We start from the raw sequence: 22,674 nt of genomic DNA on the forward strand, positions 1-22,674 counted from the left end.
AGTCAGTTAGGGGTTCATTTAAAAAAGGAGGTGAGGGACAAGATTTGGAAAGGGGAGTATGTGGAAATTTTTTTCCCTGCTTCCCTTGGAGAAGTTTAATTTGGATAAGGTGAAGCCCAGTGATTCAAAAAAGGAGAAAGAGGACGAAGAAAAACGGAGGTATAGGTTGATCCCGAGGACGTTTACTAACTGTCTACAGGACTGCTGAGACCCCAACAAACCCACAACCAATCGTCCCATGTAATGAAGAATCAGACTCAGGTATATAAAATCAGAACTCTTTATTATGGAGATTTAATAATCAAATCTCATCTTTTAGTGGATGGTGGTCGGTCACAGCCCAAAATATCAAACTAAAACCATTGAATTAAATCACAGTAAACCAGTACAAAGCGTTGTGCCGCAGCCGGACTCCCGGCGGGGGTAACTTTTGTACCAAAAAACCACCAACGTTGTTGAATTGACCGCCAAGGAGGAGCAAAGTGGCAAACTGTGCTCCGACCCCCACCCAGAAACTAAGGCATGCTAAATACCAACCTGCAAACCAAAGAAATATCAACCCTAAGTCATGTTAAACGTATACCAGTGAGAAACAGAAGCTCTGAATCGTACACCTCAAATAAAACGTGGCACTCCAGCATGAAGTGTACCCATCAATAGCCGCCCTGTCATACCACGCGATGAATGACCTTTGACTAAATCAATACAAAGATCACGAGGAATGACCTGATTAAACCAGTATTAGCTCCTAAATCAACCTGGAACTCATCATAGTGAGAATCTATGAGGAAGAGGCAGAGATCATCCCAAAAAGTAACATGTAAAAATGCGTCCAGTAAGATCATAACTCTATTGGCAGATCGTTACTGCCAAAACCGGTCTCTGATGCCTCTCCAATGAACGTCCACTTCCACCTGCATAGCTCTCCATTCTCCGGGCTGCTCATGGTGAGCAGCCAAAAAATCCATAGCACGGATCTGACACCATCTGAAAAAGAGAAAATTGTTACCAAAGCAATAAACTGGTCTAATATACCTGAGGAAACAATCAGTACATAAAGGCTCTGTGATTTGACCTTGGAATCTGAATTGAAAAGACCAACTGCAAAACCTACGGTATCATAACAAAGATCACCAGGACTTGTTCTGGGGAACAAAATTGTATTATTCCACTTCTCCTCCCATGATCGGGACACTGCAAATCTCCCAGTATGCAAAAGCAGCGTAAAGGCGCTTAACCACACCTACCAGAAGTAGCACCTACCTATTTTTAAGAGCTAATTATTATATTTTTTTTTTTTTTAGTTTGACCATTCCAATCATTTTTATTTCTTTTTCTCATGATGGCCTTATTTCCTAATTTTTGTTGAAATTGATGTATAGTCAGCACCCTGCGTCGTATCTGGTGTGCAAATGTGCAGGACTACCCAATACAGTATATCCTTCGCAATTAAATCACAGCCTTTAGTAATGCAAGAAAGTACTTTTTTTTTTTTTTTTGACATAAATGAAATTGTATAACTGAAATAGACAATACAGTAAGATCAGTCTAGAAGTCATTTCAAGGCACCTGTACATGATTGAGGATATCCTGTAGAGAGAACCTTTGGCAATGTCTGATTTCATCTTAATAATTCCATCACCTATACAATAAGGAAATACTGAAAAACACTATATATGTATATATGCGTAAAAAAAACAGCTGCCAACCATTACATGGACTGGCGAAAATAAATAAAACTATTGGAAACCTAGATTACGCTCATTTGGACTTTTTTTTTTTTTTATTATTAGTTCTTACTACTTTTGGAAGCAATCACTTAACAGTGAATGTATGGAGAAACATTGATTGCAAAAGAAAGGTCAGTAGAAACTAGGGACAGGGGAAAATTGGTCCAAGGATAGAAAACAAGGAACGCAAGAACCAATACCTAAAGGCTCGATGGTGTGAAAAAAGAAAAACACTTAATAGTAAACATATGAAGAAACGGTGATCGAAAACGAATATCACTCACATCATGTTTTACCGTAAGCTCACCATGTTGTGGAGCCACCAAGGACTTCACCAGCATCAATAAATCGAGCGCATCCTGATGGAAATGGATCCTCTCCACTCGGGCATTAGGGCAAAACTTTCAGAGTATAATGAAAGCAAGGAGGGGCTTAAGCAACGATACTTCACGGGTATGGGCATACCTCCCAACTTTTAAATTTTTAAGTCACGCCCCCTAACCACACCCATTTCACAGTCACGCCCATATCCACTCCCCATCCACACCCATTCAGCACAAACACGCAGGCAGCCGGCGGGCCTCCAGCACGGACACGCAGGCAGCCGGCGGGCCTCCAGCACGGACACGCAGGCAGCCGGCGGGCCTCCAGCACGGACACGCAGGCAGCCGGCGGGCCTCCAGCACGGACACGCAGGCAGCCGGCGGGCCTCCAGCACGGACACGCAGGCAGCCGGCGGGCCTCCAGCACGGACACGCAGGCAGCCGGCGGGCCTCCAGCACGGACACGCAGGCAGCCACAGTGAGGCGGCCGGTCGCCTTCACAGACAGGCGGCCGGCCGCCTTCACAGACAGGCGGCGGGCCGCCCGCACAGAGAGGCGGCCAGCCGCCCGCAGAGAGAGGCGGCCGGCCGCCCGCACAATGAGGCGGCGGGCCGCCCGCACAGACAGGCGGCGGGGGGCGCCCGCACAGACAGGCGGCCGGCCGCCTTCACAGACAGGCGGCGGGCCGCCCGCACAGAGAGGCGGCCAGCCGCCCGCAGAGAGAGGCGGCCGGCCGCCCGCACAATGAGGCGGCGGGCCGCCCGCACAGACAGGCGGCGGGCCGCCCGCACAGACAGGCGGCGGGGGGCGCCCGCACAGACAGGCGGCAGGGGGGCGCCCGCACAGACAGGCGGCAGGGGGGCGCCCGCACAGACAGGCGGCAGGGGGGCGCCCGCACAGACAGGCGGCAGGGGGGCGCCCGCACAGACAGGCGGCAGGGGGGCGCCCGCACAGACAGGCGGCAGGGGGGCGCCCGCACAGACAGGCGGCAGGGGGGCGCCCGCACAGACAGGCGGCAGGGGGGCGCCCGCACAGACAGGCGGCAGGGGGGCGCCCGCACAGACAGGCGGCAGGGGGGCGCCCGCACAGACAGGCGGCAGGGGGGCGCCCGCACAGACAGGCGGCAGGGGGGCGCCCGCACAGACAGGCGGCAGGGGGGCGCCCGCACAGACAGGCGGCAGGGGGGCGCCCGCACAGACAGGCGGCAGGGGGGCGCCCGCACAGACAGGCGGCAGGGGGGCGCCCGCACAGACAGGCGGCAGGGGGGCGCCCGCACAGACAGGCGGCGGGCCGACCGCACAGACAGGCGGCCGGCCGACCGCACAGACAGGCTCCGGCCGGGGGTGAGGGGGGAGGGAGGGAAATCAGCGCTGGGGAGATTAGTTTACTGTACCAGCAGCAGCACAGGCAGCGCTCCTCTCTATGCCACGTCTACTAGGATGGTAGGAGGGAAAAGCAGGGAGGCGGAGAGAGAGTGGGTGGGCGGAGCCCGGGAGCCGGCCGTCCCGCCCGTGGCAACGGGACAAACAACGTAAAGCGTGAAAGTCCCGCTGTATCCGGGACGGTTGGGAGGTATGCAGCATGTTAGAATGTGTACATAAGATCCCGCTGGTGGTGGCCGCAGCTTATAGGCCCCAAATCTGGTGACAGGTTCCCTTTAAAGTGAACCTGTCAGGTGCAATATGCACTCAGAGCCAGGAGCAGTTCTGGGTGTATATTGCTAATCCCTGCCTAACCGTCCCTGTATACACTAGCATAGATAAAGAGATCAAGAACAAATATTTTTAAAGATCTTATATCTTATGCTAATGAGCGCGGGGACTAGTCACAAGGGCGTTACTTCACTTGGCTAGTCGGCTCGCATAGCATGTTAGCATGTGATTACGCCCCTGTGTGAGTACTAACACGCTATATGAGCCGACTAGCCAAGTGAAGTAACGCCCTTGGGACTAGTCCCCGCGCTAATTAGCATAAGATATAAGCTCTTTAAAAATACTTTTTCTATAGATGCCTTTATCTATGCTAGTGTATACAGGGACAGTTAGGGAGGGATTAGCAATATACACCCAGAACTGCTCCTGGCTCTGAGTGCAGATTGCACCTGATAGGTTCCCTTTAAAGGGAAACTGTCACCAGAAATTTAGCAAAAAAAATAAAAGATTCCCCTCTGCAGCTCCTGGGATGAATTCTGGAAAGGTTCCTGTTGCTATTGTGCCCCCTTTGAGACCTAAAAAAATACTTTATGAAGTCTTACCTTTTTGTATGCAAATCTGTTTTTATGGTCACGGGGGCGGGCTGCCTGGCGTCCGTTATTCCCCCTCCTGCCGTTGTACGCCGTCCCCCATTGCTCATTTCCATACATGAGGACGCCTTCCTCATGTAACTGTCCTCCTGAAGTTTTGTGCATGCCCAGTGCCACTCTCGCGGGAGTAAGCACTGTGCAAAGTGTGAACGCTTTTGAGGTGATTGCGCAGGCGCGAGATTATGGGCGGCGCTGTGATTGTCATCAGCAGCGTTATCCAAGTACCCACCCATAATCTTGTACCCGCGCTTCTCACTCTGCCTCCACCGTTATGCGCAAGCACTGGCCATATGAACCACGTTACCTATTACCATGGGCGCGAGATTATGGGCGGCGCTGTGATTGTCATCAGCAAAGTCATCCAAGTACCCGCCCATAATCTCGTGCAAGCAGTAATAGGTAACATGGTTCATATGGCCAGCACTTGCGCATAACGGTGGAGTCAGAGGGAAAAGTGCGGGCACGAGATTATGGGCGGGTACTTGGATAACACTGCTGATGACAATCACAGCGCCGCCCATAATCTCGTGCCTGCGCAATCACCTGAAAAAGCGTTCACATGCGCAAAACTTCGGGAGGACAGTTACATGAGGAAGGCGTCCTTGTGTATGTAAATGAGCAATGGGGGACTGCGTAAAGCGGCAGGAGGGGGAATAACGGACGCCAGACAGCCCGCAACCGTGACCATAAAAACTAGTGATGAGCGAGTACTAAAAAGCTCGGGTGCTCGAAGCTCGGGCCGAGCCTCCCAAGATACTCGTGTACTCGGCCCGAGCAACGAGCCCAATGTTATCCTATGGGAGACCCGAGTATTTTTGTGAAATGACCTCCCGGCAGCATGGAGAAACCCTAAAAATGTCACAAAAGTCTCAGAAGAGTGCTCAAATGACATGGCAACAGCATGGGGAAGACCCCTTGAAGCATTTATCACTCAAAAGTCACAGCTGTGAACAATTTTGTCCGCGTTTTACGCCATTTTTACGGACTCACCAGAAAACCTTCCAAAATGACCCCAAAATGATTTTTCATGGCGGAAATGTTAAGGGCACATACCCAATAGTGAGATAGATCTGGTGTATGTTACTTTTTGAGATCAATACATGAAAGATTTTACGTGAAAACATTGTGTGGCACTCCGATGTCCCTGAGAAGAGACGTACATGAAGGCCTCTTGAGTCTAATGTGCCCATTTTGAGGAAGTGAGTCTTTGTAGTATTTTCCTTTGCCAGGGCAGTCCTAAATTGTGAGGTTCACCAATGCCCCTGCATACAGACGTGCATGAGGGCCTGTAAACCTGAAGTGCCCATTGGAAGGAAGTGGGTGTATTATAGTATAGCCCTTAGGCAGGGCAGCCAAAAATTGGGAGGCTCCACATTGTCCCTGGGTAGAGACGTGCATGATGGCCTTTAAACCTGAAGTGCCCATTGTAAGGAAGTGGGTCTATTTCAGTATAGCCCTTTGCCAGGGCAGCCAAAAATTGGGAGGCTCCACATTGTCCCTGGGTAGAGACGTGCATGAGGGCCTCAAAACATTAAGTGTCCATTGTCAGGAAGTGGGTGTATTATAGTATAGCCCTTAGGCAGGGCAGCCAAAAATTGGGAGGCTCCACATTGTCCCTGGGTAGAGACGTGCATGATGGCCTTTAAACCTGAAGTGCCCATTGTAAGGAAGTGGGTCTATTTCAGTATAGCCCTTTGCCAGGGCAGCCAAAAATTGGGAGGCTCCACATTGTCCCTGGGTAGAGACGTGCATGAGGGCCTCAAAACATTAAGTGTCCATTTTAAGGAAGTGGGTGTATTTCAGTATAGCCCTTTGCCAGGGCAGCCAAAAATTGGGAGGCTACACGTTGTCCCTGGGTAGAGACGTGCATGAGGGCCTCAAAACATTGTTCCCATTGCAAAGGAGCGGGTCTCCTGTCGTTGTAATGTCCATTCTGCAAAGAATGGGCGAAAAAATTTACCACTGGGGGTATACCTGAAACAAAGACCTAACTATTGTAACGGTCATCATGATGGCGCATGAGGAGAAGGAGGAGCAGTCCAGCGATTATCCAAAGTCGAGAAGTGTACCCATGGGTGAGTGGAGGTACATGGCAAACTTTAAATTCCGCTCTCATTTGCTGGTGGTGTGGTGAAGTCTGGCCCAATCCAACCCTTGTTCATCTTTATCAGAGTCAGCCTGTCAGCATTTTCAGTTGACAGGCGGGTGCGTTTATCTGTAATGATTCCACCTGCGGCACTAAAAACACGCTCTGACAAAACGCTAGCAGCAGGGCAGGCCAGGACTTCCAAGGCGTAGAGAGCCAATTCATGCCACGTGTCCAGCTTGGATACCCAATAATTGTAAGGCACAGAGGAATGTCGGAGTACAGTTGTTCGATCTGCAAGGTACTCCTTCAGCATCTGGGCAAACTTAGGATTTCTTGTGGCACTACCCCGCACCTCAGGGGCTGTGGTACGTGAGGGGCTGAGAAAACTGTCCCACATCTTAAAGACTGTTCCCCTACCTCTGGCGGATTGGACTTGTGCCTCTCTCGGCTGTACGCCTCGGTTGTCCACTGATTCCTGACCTATGCCGCTAGCGTTTTGTGAGGGGAATGCTTTGCCTACTTCCGTGAGTATGGCCTTCCGAAACTGCTGCATTTTGGTTGACCTCTCATCCACGGGAATAAGAGACAAAAAGTTCTCCTTGTAGCGTGGGTCTAACAGTGTTACCAACCAGTAATGATTGTCGGCCAAGATGTTCTTAACGCGAGGGTCACGAGACAGGCAGCTTACCATAAAGTCAGCCATGTGCGCCAGACTCTTAACAGCCAGGACTTCAGTAGCCTGACCAACAAGATGACTGAACATGCTGTCCTCCTCCTCCTCCTCCTCCTCCTCCTCCTCATCTACCCTGTCCTCTGGCCAGCCACGCTGAACCGAGGATATGACTGGTGTGCATGTCATATCCTCAATTTGGCCGGAGAGTTGCTCCATGTCTTCATCCTCCTCCTCGTCATAGTCCTCCACTGCACGTTGTGATGAGACGAGGCTGGGCTGTGTGTTATCACCCACACCCACTACTGTTTCTTGCTGCAACTCATCGCGCTCCGCCTGCAATGCATCATGTTTGTTTTTCAAAAGGGACCGTTTTAGAAGGCAGAGTAGCGGTATGGTGACGCTAATAATGGCGTCATCACCACTCACCATCTTGGTGGAGTCCTCAAAGTTTTGGAGGATGGTACATAGGTCTGACATCCATCTCCACTCCTCAGGTGTTATGTGTGGAGTTTGACCCATTTCCCGACGGCTTAGGTGATGCAGGTACTCAACAACTGCCCTCTTCTGCTCACATATCCTGACCAACATGTGCAGAGTTGAATTCCAACGCGTGGGGACATCACACACCAGTCTGTGAGCCGGAAGATGCAAACGGCGCTGAAAGCCGGCAAGGCCGGCTGAAGCAGTAGGTGACTTTCGAAAATGTGCAGACAGGCGGCGAACTTTTACCAGCAGATCAGACAGCTCTGGGTATGACTTTATAAACCGCTGAACCACGAGGTTGAGCACATGGGCCACGCATGGAACATGTGTCAGCTGGCCTCGCCTCAAAGCCGCCACCAGGTTCCGGCCATTGTCACAAACGACCTTTCCTGGCTTTAGGTTCAGAGGTGTGAGCCAGTGATCTGCCTGCTGTTTCAGAGCTGTCCACAGCTCTTCTGCATTGTGGGGTTTGTCACCTATGCAGATTAGCTTCAGCACAGCCTGTTGCCGCTTCGCCGAGGCAGTGCTGCAGTGCTTCCAGCTTGTGACTGGTGTGGAGGGCACAGTGGATGAGGATGCGCAGGAGGAGGAGGAGGCTGAAGAGCATGACATTCCGGAGCTGTAGAGTGTGGGTGAAACACTGACTGAGGTAGGGCCTGCAAACCTTGGTGTGGGAAGGACGTGTTCCGTCCCTCGCTCAGACTGGGTCCCAGCTTCCACAATATTAACCCAGTGTGCCGTCAACGAGATGTAGCGGCCTTGCCCACAAGCACTTGTCCACGTGTCTGTGGTTAGGTGGACTTTGGGTGAAACAGCGTTGTTCAGGGCACGTGTGATGTTTTGTGACACGTGGTTATGCAACGCGGGGACGGCACACCGGGAGAAATAGTGGCGGCTGGGGACCGAGTAACGTGGGACAGCTGCCGCCATCAGGTCACGGAATGCTTCTGTCTCCACCAGCCTAAAAGGCAACATTTCCAGCGCAAGCAGTCGCGAAATGTTAGCATTTAGAACTGTGGCATGTGGGGTGTTGGCAGTGTATTTGCGCCTGCGTTCAAAGGTTTGCTGAATGGATAACTGAACGCTGCGCTGGGACAAGGACGTGCTTGATGATGGTGTTCTTTCTGCGTAGGCAACTGCAGGTGCAGGAGTGGAGGAGGCTTGTTCGCAGGCAGCATGGACAGAGGATTGGCTCGCATGCACAACCAGCGAAGACGTAGCAGTGACATCAGCAAGCACTGCTCCTCGACTCTGTTGTACTTCCCACAAAGTCGGGTGCTTGGCTGACATGTGCCTGATCATGCTGGTGGTGGTCAGGCTGCTAGTTTTGGTACCCCTGCTGATGCTGGCACGGCAGGTGTTGCAAATGGCCTTTTTTGAATCATCTGGATCCAACTTAAAAAACTGCCAGACTCGTGAAGACCTAACATTTGTACAGGCACCTTGTGTCGTCGTGTTGTTACGGGGAACGGTTGCCTGACTTCTGCCTGGGACCACCACCCTGCTTCTTACTGCCTGTTGTGATGCTACGCCTCCCTCCCCCTGTGCACTGCTGTCCTCGCTCTGCATATCCTCCTGCCAGGTTGGGTCAGTTACTGGATCATCCACCACGTCGTCTTCCTCTTCCGCACCCTGCTCCTCCTCCTGACTTGCTGACAATTGTGTCTCATCATCGTCCACCACTTGTTGAGACACGTTGCCAACTTCGTGAGAACGTGGCTGCTCAAATATTTGGCTATCTGTACAGACGATCTCCTCATGACCCACTTCAATATGAGCTGGCGAGAGGCCAGAATGTGTGAATGGAAACGTGAACAGCTCTTCCGAGTGTCCAAGTGTGGGATCATTAATGTCCGAGGAGGACGTGTACTCAGCCTGGTGGTAGGAAGGAGGATCAGGTTCAGAAATGTGCGGTGCAGTATCACGGCTACTGACACTTGACCGTGTGGAAGACAGAGTGTTTGTGGTGGTGCCAATCTGACTGGAAGCATTATCCGCTATCCAACTAACAACCTGTTGACACTGGTCTTGGTTCAAGAGCGGTGTACTGCTGCGGTCCCCAAGAATTTGGGACAGGACGTGCGAGCGACTAGATGTGGCCCTTTGTTGTGGCGAAATTAGAGCTTGCCCACGACCTCGGCCTCTGCCTGCACCACCATCACGTCCACTTCCTTGTTCCTTGCCAATGCCCTTGCGCATTTTGCAATGCTGTGCACTGCTGACGTGTATATTCACTACTTGTGCGTTATATCAAAGTTTCTGGAAATTGCACACCAGTGCACCTGTACGCTGCCACCAACAGGCACACACGTGCGGTTTTAAAAACCAAGCACGGACGCAATAATAACCTAACACAGGTTTTAGGAGCAAAAATTAAGAACTCTGACACTATCAGCCACTGCTGACTGACGTGTATTATACACTACACTTGTGCGTTATATAATAGTTTGGTAAACGCACACCAGTGCACCTGTACGCTGCCACCAACAGGCACACACGTGCGGTTTTAAAAACCAAGCACGGACGCAATAATAACCTAACACAGGTTTTAGGAGCAAAAATTAAGAACTCTGACACTATCAGCCACTGCTGACTGACGTGTATTATACACTACACTTGTGCGTTATATAATAGTTTGGTAAACGCACACCAGTGCACCTGTACGCTGCCACCAACAGGCACACACGTGCGGTTTTAAAAACCAAGCACGGACGCAATAATAACCTAACACAGGTTTTAGGAGCAAAAATTAAGAACTCTGACACTATCAGCCACTGCTGACTGACGTGTATTATACACTACACTTGTGCGTTATATAATAGTTTGGTAAACGCACACCAGTGCACCTGTACGCTGCCACCAACAGGCACACACGTGCGGTTTTAAAAACCAAGCACGGACGCAATAATAACCTAACACAGGTTTTAGGAGCAAAAATTAAGAACTCTGACACTATCAGCCACTGCTGACTGACGTGTATTATACACTACACTTGTGCGTTATATAATAGTTTGGTAAACGCACACCAGTGCACCTGTACGCTGCCACCAACAGGCACACACGTGCGGTTTTAAAAACCAAGCACGGACGCAATAATAACCTAACACAGGTTTTAGGAGCAAAAATTAAGAACTCTGACACTATCAGCCACTGCTGACTGACGTGTATTATACACTACACTTGTGCGTTATATAATAGTTTGGTAAACGCACACCAGTGCACCTGTACGCTGCCACCAACAGGCACACACGTGCGGTTTTAAAAACCAAGCACGGACGCAATAATAACCTAACACAGGTTTTAGGAGCAAAAATTAAGAACTCTGACACTATCAGCCACTGCTGACTGACGTGTATTATACACTACACTTGTGCGTTATATAATAGTTTGGTAAACGCACACCAGTGCACCTGTACGCTGCCACCAACAGGCACACACGTGCGGTTTTAAAAACCAAGCACGGACGCAATAATAACCTAACACAGGTTTTAGGAGCAAAAATTAAGAACTCTGACACTATCAGCCACTGCTGACTGACGTGTATTATACACTACACTTGTGCGTTATATAATAGTTTGGTAAACGCACACCAGTGCACCTGTACGCTGCCACCAACAGGCACACACGTGCGGTTTTAAAAACCAAGCACGGACGCAATAATAACCTAACACAGGTTTTAGGAGCAAAAATTAAGAACTCTGACACTATCAGCCACTGCTGACTGACGTGTATATTCACTACTTGTGCGTTATATCAAAGTTTCTGGAAATTGCACACCAGTGCACCTGTACGCTGCCACCAACAGGCACACACGTGCGGTTTTAAAAACCAAGCACGGACGCAATAATAACCTAACACAGGTTTTAGGAGCAAAAATTAAGAACTCTGACACTATCAGCCACTGCTGACTGACGTGTATATTCACTACTTGTGCGTTATATCAAAGTTTCTGGAAATTGCACACCAGTGCACCTGTACGCTGCCACCAACAGGCACACACGTGCGGTTTTAAAAACCAAGCACGGACGCAATAATAACCTAACACAGGTTTTAGGAGCAAAAATTAAGAACTCTGACACTATCAGCCACTGCTGACTGACGTGTATTATACACTACACTTGTGCGTTATATAATAGTTTGGTAAACGCACACCAGTGCACCTGTACGCTGCCACCAACAGGCACACACGTGCGGTTTTAAAAACCAAGCACGGACGCAATAATAACCTAACACAGGTTTTAGGAGCAAAAATTAAGAACTCTGACACTATCAGCCACTGCTGACTGACGTGTATTATACACTACACTTGTGCGTTATATAATAGTTTGGTAAACGCACACCAGTGCACCTGTACGCTGCCACCAACAGGCACACACGTGCGGTTTTAAAAACCAAGCACGGACGCAATAATAACCTAACACAGGTTTTAGGAGCAAAAATTAAGAACTCTGACACTATCAGCCACTGCTGACTGACGTGTATTATACACTACACTTGTGCGTTATATAATAGTTTGGTAAACGCACACCAGTGCACCTGTACGCTGCCACCAACAGGCACACACGTGCGGTTTTAAAAACCAAGCACGGACGCAATAATAACCTAACACAGGTTTTAGGAGCAAAAATTAAGAACTCTGACACTATCAGCCACTGCTGACTGACGTGTATTATACACTACACTTGTGCGTTATATAATAGTTTGGTAAACGCACACCAGTGCACCTGTACGCTGCCACCAACAGGCACACACGTGCGGTTTTAAAAACCAAGCACGGACGCAATAATAACCTACTAACAGGTTTTTTTGGGGAGCGACAATTACAGTACAGACAAGTCAGACACTATCTGGACTGTTTTACACTGTGTACACCAGCCCCAGATATGAAGGCTGGTATACGGTCACCACTACCCTGCCTGCCTGCCTGCCTGTATACTGCTACAATAGTCCTGACAAGGACTCTTTTGGTCACTAGCCTGTATTCAGACCTGGCTATACCCTGCCTGTATATAGCAACAATAGTCCTGAGAAGGACTCTGCTACTGTACTCCGACCTGGCTATACCCTGCCTGCCTGTATACAACTAGAATAGTCCTGAGAAGGACTTTTGGTCACACTGTTTGCAGCCCTGCAACTGAAAAAGCTATAAAGGGCCGCAAAGCTTTCCCTGAATCAGCGACACTCTCCCTACACTCACTGTCAGAATAGCTGTGAGCAGAGCACAGCGCGCCGGCCGATATAAAGGCTCGGTGACGCTGTGCAGGCCGGCCAATCACTGCAATTCCACAACTAACAGGGCTGTGGCATTGCAGTGGTCTGCCAGCCAATCCCTGCATGAGGGCTGGCTCTCAAAAGAGCGCCAACATGCAGAAATGAAGACCACGAGTAAAGCACGAGTATCGCGAGATTACTCGGTCCCCGCCGAGCAGCCCGAGTACAGTGATACTCGTGCGAGTACCGAGTAGTGACAAGCATGCTCGCTCATCACTAATAAAAACACATTTGCATACAAAAAGGTAAGACTTCATAAAGTATTTTTGTAGGTCTCAAAGGGGGCACAATAACAGGAACCTTTCTAGAAGCAGCCCAGGAGCTGCAGAGGGGAATCTTTTATTTTTATTGTGAAATTTCTGCTGACATGTTCCCTTTAACTGGTAGGGGAGCCAGGATAAAGCAGAGCTGAAGCTGTTGGGAAGCTAGGACCCAGCAGCTCTGCTCCACAGGCAGGAGACCACTGATCGGTAATAGAAGCCTGCAGATGCCACTCTGCATAGGTTATTACTGGCCAGTGCTATCTGCAGGAGATAAGTGCTGATTGCACGGTCTTCTCCTCAGCTTCCTGACTCCCCGCGTGTCTGCAGCAGTGAGAAGCCGCACACGGGGAGTCAGAACAGCTGCAGACAAACGCAGGCTCCGGGACTGGGGGGGGTCGGCTCTGGTGCAGGGGGGGGGCTCTGCTGCAGGGGGGGGGGTCGCTCTGCTGCAGGGGGGTCGCTCTGCTGCAGGGGGTGATTCATACCTCAGCAGCAGTCACAGGAGTAGGTGCGCGCTCGGCTCTGTAATGAATAGTAGAAGGGAGAAACAGCGAGGCGGGGCTACAGTGGGTGGGTGGAGCCGGGACAAACAGCCTCACGGGCGGGAGTCGGGATCAAAGGCTCAGAAGAGGGACTGTCCCGCTGTATCCGGGACGGTTGGGAGGTATGGGTATGGGGAAACCAAACACTAAAGAACAATAACCTAACGGGCAATGTACCGGGGGAGGGTAAGGGGTTTAAGAATAGGAACGCTCATGTTTATCAACCAAAAGCGAAAAACAAGTCCGGGTGTGGTATCAAGTGTAGTATCAATGGGGAACAACACAGAAATTCTAGGTGAAGTATCCAAACCCTAGACCCCGAGACACCACAACGCACAGAACCGACAACATTGAAAAGATAAAATCCCAACCCAGGGACTGCAGTAAGGCAATTATAGGATAAAAGGATGTAGCATTATACAATATTTTTATAGGATACCACGATGGTGAAATGTAAAAATGTCCACAATGGGACTGAACACAGAGCTCTATCTGTAACCTGCACACTACCATTGAGCTATGTCGTAATCACGGCAAAAGGCCAAGTCTGAAAAGGAAAAAAAAAAAAAAAACCAGAGGGAAAATGCCACCCGCTGAGGGAATCACTACCCGAAATGAACAAATACCCATCACAAAGGGTGCGGCTCCAAATAAGGAACACTGGACCAAACAAAAAGGGACAAACGTGGTTAATAAAGTTGAGAAGCATTAAATCATCACGGTGGCGTATGATGGAAAGACCCCGTCACGTAATTAATGACCATAAAGAAAAGAAGTAAAATGACTGAATGTAATAACATGAATAAAACAACCCAAAGAAGGAACGTGTCATAAATTAAAGTCTGCAAAGTAACCAAAAATGCAGAAAAAACGGTGACAGTTTGGGACCCGATGTGTGATGATGCATGTTACTGATGTAAACCTGAGAGAGGAGATGGAATCTGATAGCTACAGTATAATATATATTTCTATATATACACATACAAAAACACACTTGTGTAAATGTCATTATCGGATATATCGGGGTTAACAATGAACCCTTGTAAGACATTATTAGAAACACCATGGTTAAGGCTGAACACATGGATGCAGATAGCCGCGACATCATCTACTAATGAATGGTTAATAATAATTAGGTAGGTGACCTGGCGATAGGGGGCAGCAGAGGGGTGTCCTAACACAAACTGACCCTGAGCGGGGATGGATCCAGAGACCCCAGTATGGGAGAACAAGTAAAGCATCATGGGCAAACCCCCAAAAGCAAATGGCAACCCGGTAAATTAGCGTCTCTCTGAGAAACGCGCAGGGATCAAATACTTGACGCCATGTTCTCATCCATTGCACTTTAATTGGTGGATGCCTACCTGCTATAACCCTCACACCAAACCGCTGTACGACAGGCTATATAACTAGTCATAGCGCAACCCTGAACTGGAAATGCCTTTTTTTTTTTTTTTTTTTTTTTTTTTCTCCTTCCTTTCTTCATCTGCGGGTTCTTTTAGGATACTGCGGTTACTAGCAGGCGTTAGTGTACACTTAATTCCTGGGGATCTAGTTAACTAAAGCTTTTTTTTTTTTTTTTACTGACATCATTATAGTTGTTATTATTACTATTATTATAAACTGGGATCATGGAAGACTAATGAACCCAAGGGTACTCACCGCTGTCAGGAGGAACCAGGAGAGTCCGGCTGGCCCAGACAGATGCTGGAGGGTCGGCGGGAGGACCTGTAACATGCCCTTCTGTGGGGCCTTGCCAATGATTAAGGGATTCTTCAGACAATGAAGGTGAACGCCGTGGCAAACGTCTTGAGCGATGACTCCTTCCTGAAGGCCTGTGGTAATGCAAACAACTGCTCCGGCTATTACAGGCCGGCCAGCAGTGACTGATACCGAGGAGCGTCACCGTGCGGAGCGGGTACCACAGCTGTAATGGCAGCAGGCCATGTCGGGGATCCAGCACCCGCATGCTCAAGGACCAAGGAGGGGGCAGAGGGGGGGGGGGTTAAAGAAAGAGCCATGCCAGCAGGAGGCAGCACATGCAGTTTAGGGGTTAATAATGGGGTGGGGGGCAGAAGCAGTAATGCAGCGGTTTTATAGCTGCGGAGAAGGGGAACATGCACATCACGTGTGTTTACTATGATGCAGAGCATGGACCCCACTGAATGAGGCGCTGCGCTCGCCCATTATAGAGGCAACTAACGCTGCAGGGTGGGTTTGATAGTGGGGCGGGATATAGGTGGGATAGATTCTACAATGTGTGGGCTCCATGCAACCCAATATTTCCAGGGGGATAAACTTTTTTTTTTTTTTTGTAAATCTTCTATTTATTTGTTACATATACACTATAATGGGGGTAGGAGGGTGGGAATTATTATAGTGGACACGAGGAAATATCCCATGTCCATCAACCAAACCAGCCACATCCACCACCTGAAAGGAGCACATACACTCCAGGACTAACCACCTTGGAAGAGCCCATACATTCCAGGCTTATCCACCAGGAAGGAGCTCATACACTCTAGGACTAACCACCTGGGAAGAGCCCATACACTCCAGGCTCATCCACAGGGAAGAAGCTCATACAAGGTGGGTGCAGGTACTTAAAAATAGTAGCAATGCACTCCCTGTATAGAGGGGGGCGTGGCAATCGCTCAGTGATGGTGGGCGGGGCCAGAATGGAGCGTCCACACAGTCCAACCACGGGTTCAGTGTACAGTTACTAGAGCATAGCACAAAGGGTGGGGGCGATGCTACTGCTCTCTGTTACTGACAGAGGAGCAGCCTGGGACAGACCATCAAGGCTGGGAGGGAGGAGGGGGGTGAGTGAGGAGGTGCACGCTGCCTCCACTGGGCCTTAGATGCAGGCAGGCACGCTGACCTCCTGCTGGCATGGCTGTGAGCAGGGACAGGAGGTTAGCCATCAGGAGGGACGGGACACTGGCCAGAGATCTGGGATGACAGCCATTCATCCCCATCCCTCCTGATAGTCCGGGATGGCAGCGGTTAGAGCGACTGCCTACTCACTCTCTCCAGGTGCACAGCGGGGACAGCTGCCTCCGGGTCCCACAGAGTGGGGAGAGGCCGTTAAAAGAAGGGATTGAGATTTATAAAGGGGGAAGCAGGAGGAGGAGGAGAGAAGAATTATTGGCTGCAACAAACTGGGAGGAGGCAGAAAATTACATGGGACGACCAGATTAACCCCTTATTACGGGGCACAGCAGTCAGGGGGCCCCAGTCAAATACTGGAATGCTCCACAGCCTTTGCGATCTTAGCCAGTGTGATCGGGGAAAAGGAGCCGGAGCATTGTTCCACCCTATTTGGTTATATGGACGCGATAGGGGAGGCGTATAGAGTATACGGCGGATTAGGGTGGTTAAGATATGACGAGCAGTTCCGGCAACGGAAGGCTCTGCGGCCTGGTGTTCAGTGGGGCCACAAAGATATTTCTTTGTGGATGCGGTTAATGACGGCTCCGGCTCAGCCCTTTCGAGAGGGTGCCGGGAGCCCGGGTGCGAGCAGCGGGTCCCCGGCTGGACAGAAAAAGGGGGCTTGTTGGCAATATAACGAGGGACAGTGTAAGTTCGGGGCCTCATGTCGATTCAAACATGAGTGTTCCGGATGTGGAGGTTCTCACTCCTTGGCCAGGTGCTTTTAGAAAGGAAAAGGAAAGGCGAGGGAGGGGTCTGGAAAAAGGGAGGACGCCAGTGAGGGTAGAGGCGATGCTTCCCTATTTAAATAGATACCCAGATGTTCGGGCGGCAGAGTTGTTGGTACGTGGTTTTACGGAGGGTTTTCGGATTCCGTTTGAATCTGAGGTGCCGGTTTTTCGCCCGGGGAATTTGAGGTCCGCGAAAGAGCATCCGGGGGTGGTGAAGGATAAGCTGCAAAAGGAGGTGGAGTTGGGGAGGATGGCGGGCCCATTCCAGGACCCGCCATTCTCCAACCTAAGGATTTCCCCCCTTGGGGTGGTACCTAAGAAGGAGCCGAACAAATTTCGGCTCATTCATCATTTATCTTATCCGGCGGGATTGTCGGTGAATGATGGGATATCACCAGAGTTGTCGGCGGTATGTTATGTATCGTTCGATAAGGCCTTGGAGTTGGTAAGGGTTGCGGGGCGGGGGGCCCTGATGGCAAAGGTGGATGTAGAAGCAGCTTTTCGTTTACTCCCGGTGCATCCAGAGAGCCTTCATCTCTTAGGGTGTATGTGGGATGGTGAATACTATGTGGATCGCTGCCTGACGATGGGCTGTTCCATTTCGTGTGCTTATTTTGAGGCATTCAGTACTTTTGTGGAATGGGTAGTCAAGGATGTGGCGGGAGTCCATTCAGTGATTCACTATTTGGATGACTTCTTTTGCGTGGGTCCGGCGGGCTCTTCGGTTTGCTCCTTGTTGTTATTTACGTTAGAACGGATCGCGCGGAGCCTAGGTATTCCACTGGCGAAGGAAAAAACAGAAGGGCCGGTGACGGCCCTATGTTTCTTAGGTATCGAAATTGATACGTTGGCAATGGAATGCCGGTTGCCGGAGGGGAAGCTTATGGATTTGAAGGCGTCGGTGCGGTTTTTGTCTCAGGCCAAGAAGGTGCGGTTGCGGGATTTGCAGTCAGTGCTCGGGAAATTGAATTTCGCTTGTCGCATTATGCCGATGGGGCGGATATTTAATAGGAGAATGGCGAGCGCAACCGCGGGGGTGAAAGCTCCAAATCACTTTGTCAGAGTGACCAAAGTGATGAAGGGGGATTTGTTGGTTTGGGAGGAGTTCTTGGACCGGTACAACGGTCGGACCCTTTGGATGAGTGAGGCATTGTCCAACAGCCAGCTGGAATTGTATACTGATGCGGCTGGAGCGACAGGTTTTGGAGCAATTTTTCAGACGCGATGGTGTGTGGGAAAGTGGCCACGGCTTTGGGTGGAAGCAGGTTTGGTAAGGAATTTGGCGCTGCTGGAATTGTTTCCCATTATTGTGGCGGTGGAGTTGTGGGGCCCCGTTTTTTCCGGAAGAAGGGTTTGCATGCATTGTGACAACATGGCGGTGGTGCATTCCATCAATGCACTGTCGGCAAAATCTCCGCCGGTGGTGGGGTATTTAAGACATCTGGTGTTGCGTTGCTTGGAGTTAAACATTTGCGTGGTGGCTCGGCATGTGCCAGGGGTTCGAAACGTGGTGGCTGACGCGCTATCACGATTTCAGTTTTGCAGGTTCAGGACGCTGGTGCCGGGAGCGGACGCGGATGGAGAGCCTTGCCCGGAATGGCTGTGGGGCCTGGCATCGGTGTAGCATTTGAGGGAATTAGAAAATCGGTGTCTGAGGCTACTTGGTGCCGATATCAGGCGGTGTGGAAGGAATGGGCAGAGTTGGAAAGTGGGGACTTCATGGAGTCGGGTTGCAAGGGCCGAGTGTTGGGGGTCCTGATGTTAATTAGTGGGGACTTTTCGGCAGGTCGGTCCATTTCGGTGATTGGTTGCAAGTTGGCGGCGTTGGCCTTCTTGTTTCAGATGCAAGGAGTGCGGGACGCGACTAAGGATTTTCTGGTGCGGCAGGCAATGAAGGGTTTTCGAAAAGGGGCCCAGTCGCGTGACATGAGGCGGCCGGTGTAATTGCCATTGTGGGGTGTTTAGGGGAGTTGTGTTCGTCTCCTTATGAGCGGGTGTTGTTTTCGGTAGCTTTTGTATTGGCATTTTTTGGGGCCTTTCGCATTGGGGAATTGGTCAGCCCGACTAAGCAAGCGATGGGTGGTTTGCTGATGGAGGATGTAATGCTGGGGGAGGATAGAGTGGAATGCCGGCTTCGTTTTTCGAAGACGGATCAGAGGGGCCGGGGGCGCTTAGTTGTGTTGTTTGCGTTACCGGGGCACCAGTTGTGCCCGGCCAGTTGTGCCCGGTGGTACAAGTTTCAGAGTTTTTAAGGGTGCGCGGTGGTTACCCCGGTGTTTTCCTTAGGCATGCGGACGGATTGGCTTTGTCGCGTTACCAATTCAATGCGGTGCTGAAGATGGCTTTAGCACGGGTGGGGGAGGAGCCAAGCGAGTACGGGTCTCACTCCTTCCGGATTGGGGCGGCAACGTAAGCCGCTAGGTGGGGTTTGAGTGAGGATTGTATCCGGCGGATTGGGAGGTGGGAGTCTTCCAGGTTTCGCTTGTACATTAGGCCTCACTTGGTCAGGTGATGGTTCAAGGGTGGGGGATTCCTTGTTTGCGTTTTGATTCTGGTATGTGATAATTTTATTGTTCTGTTGCTGTTTTTATTCGTGGTCTTTGTATTTTGTAGGTCCATGCCTTGTGTGGATCCTCGGGCACTCCTATGTGTATTGGGGAGCGTTGCGGGCGGATGTTCGTCATGACGGTCGGCAGCTTGGAGTGGCGGTGACGGAAGCCCGAGTAAAGTGGCTGGGAATTCGGGGCATGACCTGGGGTAGAGTGCGCCCCGAGGTGGCTTATTATAGCCGCATGGATCGAGACCTGGATGTGTTGATTTTACATGTGGGGGGGAATGATTTGGGAGTAAGGTCGGCGAGGGAATTAAAAAGGGACATAAAGCTGGACCTGTTGCATTTGTGGAGGGCGTTCCCGGGCATTGTTATTGTGTGGTCGGATATTATAGCTCGGTCGCAGTGGCGTTTTGGTAGGTCAGTGGACCGTATTAACAGGGCTCGGAGCAAATTGAACCGGGCAATTGGTAGGTTTGTGGCGCGGAATGGTGGTTTGGTGGTGCGGCACAGAGAATTGGAGGAGTCCACGGAACAGTACCTAAGGCGAGATGGGGTCCATCTCACGGACGTGGGTTTAGATTTGTGGATGTTGGGATTGAGGGATGGTCTGGAGCAAGCGCTGGGGGTGTGGAGGGCCCGGGACAAGTAAGGTGTCACGTGGCCGGTCTGTGGCGGGGTGATAGGTCCGTCTGAGAGGTTGGGAGTACCGACAGTCGGTTTGTTGGTACGAAGTCGCTCAACGGGAGTGGCTTCGGAGTGGATGGGAACTTGTAGGCGGAGGTCCTGTAGGTTCTCGGTGGGGGTAATTAACGATGGAACGTTATTACCCCTCACCTCGGGCCGGTTGGTCACGGCCGAGGTGGTCCTCTGGGCCGGTTGGAGGTTACGGCCGGGGGGTTAAGAATGATGGTTGTTTCCCTCTCGGATGGATCTATCGGGGGTTTTGGTTATAAGGGTATATATGTATAAGGTTATGTTTAACAATGGGTGGCATGTTGAGCCACGAGTTTGGTATACATATATACGGTTAAAATAAAAGCTGTGGCCATTCCTTGCAATAAAGTCGTAGTTATCGTCTTTATTTAAGTAAATATGGTATGGGGGGTGTGGAACCTGGTAACCTGCCTATCCATTATAGATGCGTCATGTAGCAGCTGTGTTGTGTATAATGAGGGATTACAGCAGCTGAGGTATGTATTTTGAGTTTCTGCAGCAGCTGAGGTGTGTATGATGAGGTTCTGAAGCAGATTAGGTGTGTATTATGAGAATCTGCAGCAGCTGAGGTGTGTATTATGAGGTTTTGCAGCAGCTGAGTTGTGTATGCTAAAATTCTGCAGTAGCCGAGGTACATAGTTTAAGTCATTCACCAGCTGGGTTGTGTAGGATGAGGTTCTGCAGCAACTGAGATGGGTATTATACAGTGCTTCAGAAGCTGAGTTGAGTATTATGGGGTTCTGCAGCCTCTGAGGTGTGTACTATGAGGTGCTGCAGAAGCTAAGGTGTGTTTGAGGATGTTCTGTAGCAGCTGTGTTTTGTATAATGAGGGATTACAGCTGCTGAGGTGTGTATTTTGAGCTTCTGCAGCAGCAGAGATGTGTATTATTAGGCTCTGCAGTAGATTAAGTGTGTATTAGGAGGTTCTGCAGCAGCTGAAGTGTGTACTATGAGGTTCTGCAGCAGCTGAGTTGTGTATTATAAAATTCTGCAGCAGCCAAGGTACATATTTAATGTTATTCACCAGCTGGGTTGTGTAGGATGAAGTTCTGCAGCAGCTCAACTGTGTATTATGGGGTTCTGCAGCTTCTGAGGTGTGTATTATGAGGTTCTGCAGCAGCTGAGGTACATATTTAAGGTCATGCACCAGCTGGGTTGTGTAGGATGAGGTTCTGCAGCAGCTGAGCCGTTTATTATACAGTGCTTAAGCAGCTGGGTTCAGTATTATGGGATTCTGCAGCCTCTGAGGTGTGTACTATGAGGTTCTGCAGCAGCTGAGGTGTGTATGAGGATGTTCTGTAGCAGCTGTGTTGTGTATGATGAGGTTCTGCATCAGCTGAGTTGTGTATTATAAAATTCTGCAGCAGCCGAGGTACATATTTAGGTCATGCACCAGCTGGGTTGTGTAATGAGGTTCTGCAGCCTCTGAGGTGTGTATTATGAGGGTCTTCAGCAGCTGAGGTGTGTATTATGAGGGTCTTCAGCAGCTGAGGTGTGTATTTTGAGTTTCTGCAGCAGCTGAGATGTGTCTTATGAGGTTCTGCAGCAGCTGAGGTGTGTATTATGAGGTTCTGCAGCAGCGGAGGTGCGGATTATGAAATTCTGCAGCAGCCAAGGTACATATTTAAGGTCATGCACCAGCTGGGTTGTGTAGGATGAGGTTCTACAGCAGCTGAGATATGTATTATACAGTGCAGCAGGAGCTGGGTTCAGTATTATGGGATTCTGCAGCCTCTGAGGTGTATATTATGAGGTTCTGCAGCAGCTGAGCTGTGTATTATACAGTGCTGCAGCAGCTAGGTTCAGTATTATGGGGTTCTGCAGCCTCTGAGGTGTGTCTTATGAGGTTGTGCAGTAGCTGAGGTGTGTATGAGGATGTTCTGTAGCAGCTGTGTTGTGTATGATGAGGTTCTGCAGCAGCTGAGGTGTGTATTTTGAGGTTCTGCGGAAGATTAGATGCGTACTAGGAGGTTCTACAGCAGCTGAGGTGCGGATTATAAAATTCTGTAGCAGCCGAGGTACATATTAAAGGTCATGCACCAGATGGGTTGTGTAGGATAAGGTTCTG

The 22,674-nt window shown here is 50.2% G+C and overlaps 1 long non-coding RNA gene across 1 annotated transcript; it reads right to left on the bottom strand.

Moving 5' to 3' along the window:
• Window positions 1-378: 378 nt before the first annotated feature.
• Window positions 379-16,738, bottom strand: LOC142309799 (uncharacterized). Its single transcript, XR_012753995.1, has 3 exons — window positions 16,704-16,738; window positions 15,339-15,511; window positions 379-987 (listed from the first exon to the last, which is right to left on the bottom strand). It is a non-coding gene; the product is annotated as an uncharacterized LOC142309799 (long non-coding RNA).
• Between the last annotated feature and the right edge of the window lie 5,936 nt (window positions 16,739-22,674).

Source organism: Anomaloglossus baeobatrachus, chromosome 5 (assembly GCF_048569485.1).
Source record: "Anomaloglossus baeobatrachus isolate aAnoBae1 chromosome 5, aAnoBae1.hap1, whole genome shotgun sequence".
NCBI lineage: Eukaryota > Metazoa > Chordata > Amphibia > Anura > Aromobatidae > Anomaloglossus > Anomaloglossus baeobatrachus.